The sequence below is a fragment of the Propithecus coquereli genome, unplaced genomic scaffold (assembly GCF_000956105.1).
Source record: "Propithecus coquereli isolate 6110/MARCELLA unplaced genomic scaffold, Pcoq_1.0 Scaffold599, whole genome shotgun sequence".
Lineage (NCBI taxonomy): Eukaryota > Metazoa > Chordata > Mammalia > Primates > Indriidae > Propithecus > Propithecus coquereli.
This window is the reverse complement of record NW_012151940.1, coordinates 195,513-207,529: the sequence shown is the minus strand read 5'-3', so window position 1 is coordinate 207,529 and position 12,017 is coordinate 195,513.

The following is a 12,017-nucleotide window of genomic DNA, read 5'->3' as shown; positions in this document are numbered from 1 at the left end:
TCAGATGTGTTCAGTTGTGGTGTTACCTCAGAGCTAAAAAATTTCAGAAGCTGGGGCATTTAAGATTCTGGATTTTTGGATTAGGGATGCTCAGCATGTATCATGTTATTCACCCTTTATGATCCCTGCTTTATGATGTTGCGTTCCTACAACTTCTTCACAGGAGATGATAATGCGTTTTTTTCATCTGTTTAATGGGAATATTGGACAGTTTAAGTAAGAATATGATAGTTGAAATAAAATAATTGTGAATATTAATGTAAAATGTCATATATATTTATAGTAAATGGTACATTTAAATGTGTTTTATAATACAATGGCATATGGATAACAGATATGTATTGAGAGATACACTTAGATCTTCATTTTACATGTGCTAGGTTTGACAATATACAGCAAAATTTACACTTACAATGGATTGAATTATAATAATTGGTAAATACATAAAAATTAATTATAATTAATTTCGTATGAGTAAGATTAATTTCATGATTGGTTTTTATTAGCATTTTCTAGTATATAATGTACAATGTTGATTCATACATCTTGATTCTTTAAAAAATAGAGTCGTGGTAGAGAAAAAAATTTATTTAATGTATAATTGACATTTATTAGTAATGTATGTAATTTACAAACACACACTTATATATAAAATTATATACATATACAACCCAATTTGTGTATATATGTAATAGTATATTGAATACATACATGTGTGTATATACATACATGTACACGCGTGTGCACGTATACTTAAATATTTGTAATGCTTGGTGGGCAAGATCAAGGATGTGTTCGGAAACCACTGCCTTGAGTGGAGTGAGCTGGGAAGGGAAGAGTCCTTTCCCGAGGATGTATCGGTAACCTACCGCACACAGCTCAGTTACGTGAGCCTTTCCACGTCGCTGTTCAGTTGAGGGAAGGAATGACGTGCACTCCCAGAGTGTCACAGCAGAGAAAAGGGCTGATCACACTGTCTGAGCTTCCTCTCACCATTTCTCGGGCTATTATGAAGATAAATCAAGATAGTGTCTTGACTTTCAGCCTTAGTTTTTAGCAAAGATGCAAACTTTAAAGGGTCCAATAATGACCGGTATGAAAATAAAAATTGCATTGAAAATAGTGTTGAGCTAGTGAATGTTTCTCAACTGCTCTCCAGACCAAAGCCCTGACTTGTAGCATTGCCAGTTTCTATGGTGTAAGTACTCTCGCCACGGCCAATCTCAACCTGCCAGCGTGGCGTCACTGAGCGCGGATGTTGGAAGAGAGGCACAAAATCAGCGCTCACAAGACAGGACGAGCTGGTTCCAGCACACTTCACTGAAAAAAAAATAATCAAAATAAATGGAATTTCTAAATAAAGGGCACCATATTGGTGACAGAATCTCTCTCTCTCTTTCTCTTTCTCTCATTACGAACCCCAACCCATGTTATTGCATCAAAGAATAGAGGGAAATAGGGATTTGGCATGAGAAGATTTAGGATTATACCCCAAGTCAATCACTCATCAGTTCTTCACTAAGGCCTTGCACTAATCACTGCACTGCCCAAGGCCTCAGTTCCAAGCTCATTTTCCATCTGTAAAATGAGCATGACACTGACTATCCACCTGCCTTGCAGGACCATCATGGGGAGGAAATGCAACCATACGTGCACGCGCTGTGCACGTTTGAGAATGAAATCTCGCTTTCCTATCCACGAGCAAACGTTGCTCCGAATCACACTCTGTAGCTTTGTCAAAAGGTAAATGTTCAAGTGCATGAATTGCGAATAGGAAACTAGGAAAATATAAATGATGAATCATCTAGCAAAGGAATGTCATGCCCAGCGCCTCCTGCAATTAGGGCTTCTAGCACATTTTATTTTTCCTGATTTCTCTAATCATATGCAGTTCTTCTATAATTAACTGCCTACCGTTTTTGAATGAGTGGAAAAACTATTTGCTGAAGGGGAAGACTTGATAATATTCGCACAAATATGTGTGCTTCTCTGACATATGCCGTTCTTAAAATCAGCTGCTATTTTTGTACACAGCCCACATACCAAACCCCTGCAGGAACATTCCAGAGTCGCCTACTCACTGTCGGTTACCTTGTAGCACGTGTATTATTGATGGCAGCAATGGCTTTCTGACCTCCATCCATTAAGGCATTACATTATCCACTTTAGCAAAACATGAATCATAGATGAAATATTGATTTTAAAAATCATAAACTGTCTTATGCTAAAAAAATTCCTATAAAACAGAACTTCTAAACTGAAAAAAATTCATACAATTTAAAAGGCACAATGCAGTTCAAAGACTCATATAGTGATCAAGTAAATATGTTCATGTTTGGTTTCATTTTTATGATCACTTTATTTTTAAGATCTTAAAATTGTGTGTGCTTTGAATTTATTATCACTTTATTACATACATTTGGAAAAATTTGGCACTTTTACTAAAACAAATAAATACGTGTTTTAAAAATCACAAACCTTTCTTAGTGCTCAGTGGGAAATTTAAGTCTCAGTTTCAGAAACGAAAATGAAGACCATTCTACAGGGGCATGGCGGGGGGATTCTAGGGTCAGAAACTATTATCAAATGTGAAGTTGTGTTTTTTAATAATATTCATTTTCTTTATAGTACAACAAGAAATTTGATCTCCTGTGACAAGTGATACTTGATTCATAGATCCAAAATAAAGCAGTGTATTTTACCAAATTAAGTTACTCCTTTGCAACACTATTCACCAATTAAACACATATCCTGTTCAATTCGGCTAGTATATTTCCATCTTTCCTGGTGGCAATAATTAGTTGCTCTTGCAAACCAGTCACACGAGTGACAAGTAAGGCACTAGATAGTTACGGAGGTATAAACTTGTCTCTCTAACTGGAACAATGTGAGACAAGTAGTTAAATCCATGGTGACAGATGATCATCTCTTCTGGACAAAACTTCACCCCCACCATCGGGAAGGATTGTGGTTATGCGAAGGGGAGCTAGCTCTGGTCTTTATAAAAATACAGCCCAGGGCTGAGAAGCTGCATCTCTGAAATGGACGTTAGACAGCAAGGATGCTAATTAAAAGAATGGGTGTAAACTCTGCTATGTTCTGACATCACTTTTAAAGCATGGAGAGGTCCTCAAATACCGGAAAGACGATTACCTCTCGGCGAGACGTTCTTATGAGGAAAACGGCTCCATCTCTGTCTCCATCTCTCTCTCTATCTCTCTCTTTATCTCTTCTTTATCTACACTTCTGTCTCTATTTATACCATACCACACACACACAGAAAGCACATCTGACACCACATGAGCTCATACACACGCGAGACAGCCAAGTGCATGAATCACGAGGATGGATGTTCACGTCATTATTCCCGAAGTCTCAGTAAATGTGGAGTAGACAAATATGTTGATTCATACGCCATAACCCAGAGAGGACATCTACATTCTGGTCCATCACTGAAATTAGTTTTCCAAGCATCCTACTTCGCATGTAAGAGGTAAATGTGAGGTGTGAATGCCAATACCGCACGGGCAATGCTCTGGGGCAGCTGTGCAAGGCACGTCAATCAGAAAAAAGAGGAGATTATATTACCTACTTTTTCAGATATTCTCTGGCTTAAAATTCTGGCAGTTATCACCTGTTCTTAGCCAAGTATGTCCCATTAGAAAATATCTCTGTGGATCAATGACAAGGAAGATGACATCAAGATAAAGACAGGGCAAAGGACAGAAAGATGAAAAGAATGAGGAGAAAGGGAGGGAGCAAAGAAAGAAGGGGAATAAACACTCTAAATGGTGCAGCCACTTTGGAAGACAGCTTGATGGTTTTTACAAAACTAAACATAATCTTACCATATGATACAGAAATTGAGCTCTGTGGTATTTATCCAAAGGAATTGAAAACTTGTGTCCATACAAACACCTGCACATGGATGTTTACGGCAGCTTTATTCAAAATCATCAAAACTTGGAAGCAACCAAGGTCTCCTTCAGTAAGTGAACGGACAGTCGACCGTGGCCCATCCCGACTGTGGAACGTGATTCATCTCTGAAAAGAAAGGCGCGACAAGCCATGAAAAGACATAGAGGAAACTTACACGCGTATTACTACTAATAAGTAAGAGAAGACACTCTGAAGAGGCTGCATACGGTAGGATTCCAATTACACGACACTCTGGAAAAGGCAGAACTATGGAGACAGTGCAAAGACCCGGGTTGCCGGAGTCTGGGGGGCGGGGAGGGACGAACACAAGGAGCACAGAGGACGTTTCGGGCAGCGCAGCTGCTCTGTGTGATCCTGCAGTGGGGGACACATGGCACTGTATGTTTCTCCAAACCCACAGAGTGAACCCCAATGCAAACTATGGCCTTGGGATGACAATGTGTCAGTGTAGGGTTATCAGTGGTAACGAACGTCCCACTCTGGTGGGGCGTTGACAACGGGGAGGCTGTGCCTGTGTGGAGGCGGGGGGGACATAGGACATCTCTGCATCTTCTGCTCAATTTTGCTATGAAGCTAACACTGCTCTAAAACATAAACTTTTCAAAAATACAAAAATAAGTAAATGTTCTGAGCAAGGAAAGAAGAAGAGTTATAGAGGAAATTTTAAAAAGAAAACACAGAAGGAAGCGCAGGAGGAAACCGGAAGGAGAGCGGCAGAGATGGCTGGAGGGGGCTGAACGCAGGCGTGGGATGAAAGGGTGGGAGCAGCGCCCCCCACTTGAAACTGATCCAGGCGCAGAAAAAAGCTCACGGGTGCGGGACTCGGTGGCTGGAGGGCAGCGTCAGCTAACCCGTGCAGAAAGGGCGTGAAGTAGAGCCGGCCGCCCGTGCCCCTGGAATCCTCGCTCTGCAAGAGGACCAAGGGCTGGCCCCGGATTGAAATTGTCCTGAAGGCAGAGGAGTCAGCCGTAATCGCAGCAGTCCCGGGTCTTGAGATTTAAGTCACAGCCTTGCTGGGGACTGAACGTTTGTCGTATTCATGCGTTGAACTCTCGGTCCCCAGTGGGATGGCTGTAGGAGCTGGGGTCTCTGGGAGATCGTTAGGTCATGAAGGTGGATCCCTCATGAACGGGATTTGTGCCCTTATAAAAGAGACCCCAGAAAGCTCTCTCGCTCTTTCCCCCACATGCGGATACAACCAGAAGGCAACTGTCTGCCACCCAGAAGCAGTCCTCGCCGGAACCTGACCGTGTTGGCTCCCTGATCTTGGACTTCCAGCCTCCAGACCGTGAAAGATTAACTCCTGTTGTTTATACGCTGCCCGGTGTGCGGCACTTTGTTACAGCAGCCCGGAGTCAACCCTCCCGGCCCACCCCTTGACCTCGGCTAGTCTCGTCCTGTCTAACCGGGAATGGGCTCCACGCAGCCAGTTAGCGCTCCACCGTCATGGAAAAACGCAGGAGGAAAGAGCCAGAAGCATGTCATAATCTTAGAAGCAGCCAGGGGAGTCTTTGATTATTAAATCAGTCTGCAATGTCAAGACTTTAGCCCTCCGCTCCCGCGTCTTGGTCCCAGCCTCCTTCCTGGGAGTTGTCTGTGCCTTAGAGACCTCAAATCCTTGGTGAGCTCCAGTGCAAACGTGGAGGTCTGCGCCTGAGCTTGCCAAGTGTCACTCCTTCTTCTCATCCAGTTTCTCTTTGTCTCCAAAATGATCATAAGAAATAGAAACCTTCCTGTCGCATCCTATGCCTTCCACCCTGAGGAATATCCTAGCTGATTAATTCACATAATAAATTGCAAATCCAACCACGTGCACAGATTTGCTGTTTAGGTGGGCCGTCAGATGACAGAGTCTGAGGGCGGGATGGGTAGACAACAGCCTCAGCCACGCTGAGTTTCAAATAACAAACGTGTGCCGAGTATCTTCCTTTTCCCTCCAGACTCCATCCTCCGCCGGGGCGAGAGACGGCACTCCTCTCGCCGAAGGCTGGTGATTTAGGAGTGGCTGACGTTTTCCTGTTGCAGGACTCTTAAGGAATTTGGTACCGGGAGTATATTTAGAAGCAGAATAAATCAATAGTCAAGACCCAAATGTTCCTGTGAGTCTCTCTAGGAGCAGAAGCTCGATCACAGCAACTGCACATTTCAAAATGTATGTGGTGGCTTCGAGGGACCATCCTTCAGAAGCTGAAGGCATGGCTGTCCAAGAAACTCATAGATAAAAAAAATCTGGATTAAATGTTTTCTGCTTCAGACTTTCATCACGGCTCGGTTACTCCGCACGATCCCTGTGGCCGGGAGATCCATTCCATCCCACAGGTATCCCGCGCCCTCTGCGGTTGGCTCTAGAGAGTAATTGGCCTTTGCTTTTTGCTTTTGCCATCCTCCTGCTCCCCAGCGGGGTACACAGTCAGTGCAGGACTTCCGCACCCCGAGAGCCGCCGCGGTGTTTGACGACAGTGATGGCGAGCGCCCCTCCCACTGCTCCTCCTTCTTTCTCCTCTCAGGCATCCGAAGGCCTGAGAATTTTCCTCGTGCCCTTTACTTACCAATTACGTTATTTAGCCAGTGTCTGAATTTACATAAATAATAAAACAATGTCTCTTATAAAAGCTTAAGCAGTAGAGCCACATCCAGGACAAAATGCTAAGATTTCCCTTGATGGCCCTGCGCTCCGTGCGTCGCATGTTTCTCTTCGGAGTAAGCATTTTTTATCAGTTTGCTGGGTACCTTTTCAGATCCTGTTCCACACATTCCCATTCCGTAGGTGCCTATACAAACACAAAATGCTGTGATTTGTTCTTGTTTTTATACAAGTGGGATTGTAGGTTTTATACGTTTCCATTCATTTACATATTTCCATTGAACGCTAGTTTTGGAGACGTTGATATTGCAGAACACACAGAGAGACCTCATTTCGTTTAATGGTTGCAGAAGTATCTCACGGTACGACGGCATCTTAATTTAACAGTCCCGTATGGATGGCCACTTAGGTGGTTTTCAGTATTTTACTTTTTACATAAACAATTCTAAAATAAGCATTTTTGTGCATATGTCCAAATATTTCTCATAGGATAAATTCCTACTAGTAGACTTGTTTAATATAATGATATAGACAATAAACTTTTTCATAGAGTCCACCATGGTGTCCTCCTGTTATTCCCGTGGTCTTTAGGCTGTGCTAATTTGAAACTCTGGAAGGAGCACATTAATTTTCCATTTCACAGGACAGCGTATCTTAGCCGAAGGTGACTGACACAGAGTGTGCTGCTCAGAGCCGGGTGCTACCGTTACAACAGAACGTCAGATATATGGCATTGGTGTAGGACCAGACAACGAGAGTGACGCTTTGCGGCTAAAAAGACGGCAATTCACATTACACAGTGGCAAAGCATCTGGAAAACTTTTCTCTTATAACTCGAAAAAATGATAATATACACATGAACTGGTGACTTTAGGCAAAGTGATCGGGAAGCAGCACGCTGGTAGCCGTCTTGGTTGTTGTTGGCTGCATTTGACAAGGTAATGGAGTAAAAAGATGAGCTCATAAAAGAATTACCAGCTTGCAGAGATTAAAGAAACTAGAGTCCAGAAATTCCAAGATGGCAAATTGAAAGATGCAACCGTTGCTCATCAGTTAAATCTAACGAGAGACAGAGAACATAAATGTGGCTTAATGGTAATAACTGGAGAAAAGGAAAGAATATACGGAAATGATACTATTCTTACTAATTTGTAGATATGTGGAATTCTTCAGAAGAAAAGTTTGAAAACAAACAAAACTTTGGGGCTAGGTCACAATTTCCTAACCCTGCTAACTTGGATGTTGGAACCTCTGACTGAGGCAGCCCCCAGTAAGTCATTCAGGCTGGACATGACGGCCTAACGAAATGAGAATGGGGTGTGCTTCTTCCAGAAAAGTCCACTGGGCTTAAGATACTCACATCTCACAAACAATATTGGGTGTGGCTACTGGCATATGAAGCTGACAGGAATCAAATACATAAAAGGCAGCTAGGTTTTTAGTGAATGTTGTCACCACGGGACCACCGGCCTTAACTAAAAGACTCTGATCAAAAAGCAGGACCACCATTGCCCCAATCCTGCGCATGCCAGCAGGCAGGGAAAGATCTCGGCCTCCCAGGAGGACGTGTTCTTCAGCGCTTTCTTCAGACGAGTCAAGAGGAAGCATGGGAAGGCAGAGACTGCCCCCAGGACAGAGCTGAAAGTCTTGAGGACTTGGAGCAGAGCCTGGGCCCGAAGAAGGAATGTTGCCCACCCCGGGGGGTCCGTGGAACATCCGTACGACACGGTTTCAGATCTGCTCTGGAAGACTGGTGGCTGCGAACCTCACCCTTCCCGAACGTGGGTGTTCGTGGTGGTTGTCAGCTTTTGCACGGCTGTTGTTTGCTGAGTTTGGCGTGCATAATGTGCCTTTTACTTCAAAGAACTCTCGATGCAGAGAAAGCCCGAGAGAGAAAACACTACAGGGTCCGAAACGTTGAGCCTAAACAGCGATTGCATGAGAGTTTGTTCCTCTTGGGAGAAGGGTGGCGAGCGGACTTCGTGTGAGGAGAGGGCAGGCGAGTCTGTTAGATCGTGTCATCCTGAAAGTATCTGCAGAGCCTCCTTGTAAAAGAATCATATATTCAGCCTTGTTGGTGTCAGGCTTTGCCATCCGACTTCCTCTGGCAGGTGAAATGCCAGCACAACGTGCTACATGATATGATACGTATTGTTTCTGCGTGGAATGTTAGCAACCGCCACCCCCTTTGCCAGTACCTTCTTTTCATCTTCAGTGAGACCACAACTTCTCCGGGAGAAGCTGTCCCATCAGTCTGAACCGAAGTGAGGGAGGGAGACACGACATAGTCCTCGCCAAACCGTGACAGACGTGTAGTTCGAGAAAAAAATAAACTTTGAAGATTTTAAAACAAAGATTTTTGAGGTTGCTTGTTATCACAGAGTAACTTAGCCTCAGTTGATTGATATAGAAATAACGAACAACGTGTTATCCTCAAATTATGCATTTTATATAGAGATTAATTTTAGACTTAATTATTCATAGTGTAATCTTAAGGATAACTATTATGACTAGAAGCAAAAAATATAATATTCGGCCCAGTTGAATGGGGAAAAATGGAGTACGAAATAAAACCTGAAACAGATTGAAAGCAAAGGCAACAGAAGGAAAAGAATCATAGATCAAAATACGAGAAATACAAAGAACAAAGTGGTAGAAAATGTACGAATATATCAGTAAAGAAAAATAATGACAAATGTAAGTGAATTAAACTCACCATTTAAAAGGCAAAGCCTGTCAGATCAGCACTCGCAGAAGATAAACTCTCAGGAAATGTGATGGTCGAAGGGTAGGAGGTGGGACCCGACAGCAACAAACCAAAGGAAAGTTGTGGAAACTGAACGTTAATGTAGCTGCTAATCAGACAAACGTCCTTTAAGACAGAAAGATTATTCAGGACAGGGTGGTTTCCTACATGGTGACAAACGTTTTAATTCACAAGAAGATACGGCAGTTCTCAATATGTCATATATCTCCTAATGTAGCCTCAAAAATAGAAAGCAAAGGTTAATAAAACGATGGGGAGAATTTGACAAACCCTCCACCTTAATGAGATGTTTAAACACACCTCTCTCAATTACCGATAGAATTAGTAGAAAAATAGATTTATAGAAGGTACAGAAGAAATAAAAATGTACAATTTTGTCAAGCAGTGAGGACATTTACAAAAGCTGGTCACAGGCTGGGTTGTAAAGCACTAGGGCCACACAAGTCACGCCCTCTGCATGTTAGCAGTCAGTACCAAATAAGGAAATAAGTCCTCATATATTCGGAAATTAAAATACACTTCTTAAGCATTCTTGGGTCAAAGAAGAAATAAAAATGGGAACTTAAAAATGTCTAGAACTGAATGACAATTAAAATACTACATTTCAAACATGGGGAGTAGAGTAACAGCTATATTCTGAGGCCAATTTATGGCCTAAAATGTTAATTTTTGAAAAGAAGAAAGGATGGAAATTAATGAAGTATAAACTCATGAAATTAGAAAAAAGAAACTTACTGAAAAGAAAGTAAATTAAAGGCAATAAAAAGGATCATCAAAGCCAGAAGTTGGTTTTGAGAAATCTAATAAATTTGACATAACTGGTGATAATGACCAAGAAAACAGAAAGAAGGCCCAAATAAACGATAAATATTAGGAACAGAAAAGATGTATTCAAAAGATAAGAAAGATGAAACTCACACCAATCAATTTGAAACTTGGATAATATATGCAGGTTTAAAAAATTAACTTATAAAACTGAAAACAAGAAGAAATAGAAAGACTGATAGTTCCTAATGCATTACAGAAATGAAATTGGTAGTTAACTTATTAGAAAGAGAATATCAGGTTCGAATGTTTTCCATACAAGCCCCAACTCTTTAAAGAAAGATTATTCCAACCTTACACAAACTATTCTAGAGAATTGACAAAACAGGAATATTCCTAATTCATTCTATGAAATAAGCATAAAATTGATACCTTGCAAAAAAGAATAGCATTATAAAGAAATATTATAGACCAATTTTGTATATAAATATAAATGCAAAATTCTAAGAAAAATGAATTCAGTAACATATAGGAAGATAAAATATAGTCAGACAGTTGAGGTTATTTCAGTAACTCAAGTGATTTCATGCTGGAAAAATCTATACATGCAAATGCAGAAAGAATGGCCCAATTAGAAAATCACCATTGTGTAACTGCTAATGAAATAATGGATCTCAGCAATGATCATCAATAGCTACTAAAACCATTAGGTGAAAGATTGATGGGAGGGTTCTAATGGAAGGATGAGGTCGACACCATCTTAACCCACTGATCAATTTTGGCTCCACTTGAAGCAGAACAACGGACTGCACGGTGCCCCTGGGAAGGATTCCTAATAAAATCAAACCTAGAACCTTATATCTTTCTGTCAATTCACAGGAAATATGTAAGAAAAACAAATTAAGTGATAATACAAAGAAGCAAACAGTCAAACCCCTGACCCAGTTTTTACAAGTCAATGACATAAAAAAAAGAAAGGAATATTTTTATAGATTAAAAAACAGCAACAAAATAGAACAGAAATGTCCTTCAGATGAATTCTACGATATTGGTGGCTGAAATGGCATAACCTCTGCCCTAATATACTTGAATGAGGGGTAATGTGAGCTCTGGGGAGGGGAAATCATTCAAACAAGATTAGCAAAATATTGATACAGGTTGTCACTAGGTGATGGATACCTGAGGGTTCATTATACTGTGCTATTTTCATAGACATCTAAAAGTTTCCAAGATAAAAAGTAAAAAAAAAAAAAAAAGTAATTAATCAGAGAAACAGATTGAATAAGGGAAAAATATGATCATCCTGAGAGACACCAAAAAGCATTTGCTAAAGTGAAGATCCAAGCATGATAAGAATCCTTAGCACACCAGGAGTAGAAAGAATACTCTCTACATCCATTAAAGGGTTTCTATAAAACATAAAACCAAAAACTATATCAAAATATCACACTTACTGCTAAAACGTTAGTAATCTCCTTAAAATAAGAGCCAGACAAGGATGTCTATTACCACCACTTCTGTGCAAAGGGCTGCTATGTGCCCTGTTTAGAACAAAAAGATAGAGCAACACACATACCTATCCACGTATGTAATTGAACAGAGAGATACATACATATGTACCTAGTTTTAAAATAAATGCATAAAAAAGGATTTGGGATGAGAGGAACAAAATTCATTAGTTAGAAATTCTGACAGTCTACATACAAAATCCCCCCAAATCAGCAGATAAATTGTTAGAATTGATACAAGAGCGTTTATCAAAATGGCCCATAAGATCAATATATAAAAATTCTTTGCAGATTCTGTAGACCACAACATTTTTTAAATGTGAATTTAAAACACCATTTCAATAGGAATATATACATGTATATCTCCTTAGAATAAATTTAACAAAGAAATATACAAGATTTGTATGAAAACACTTATTAGATTCTACTGAAAGACATTAAAGATGACCATGTT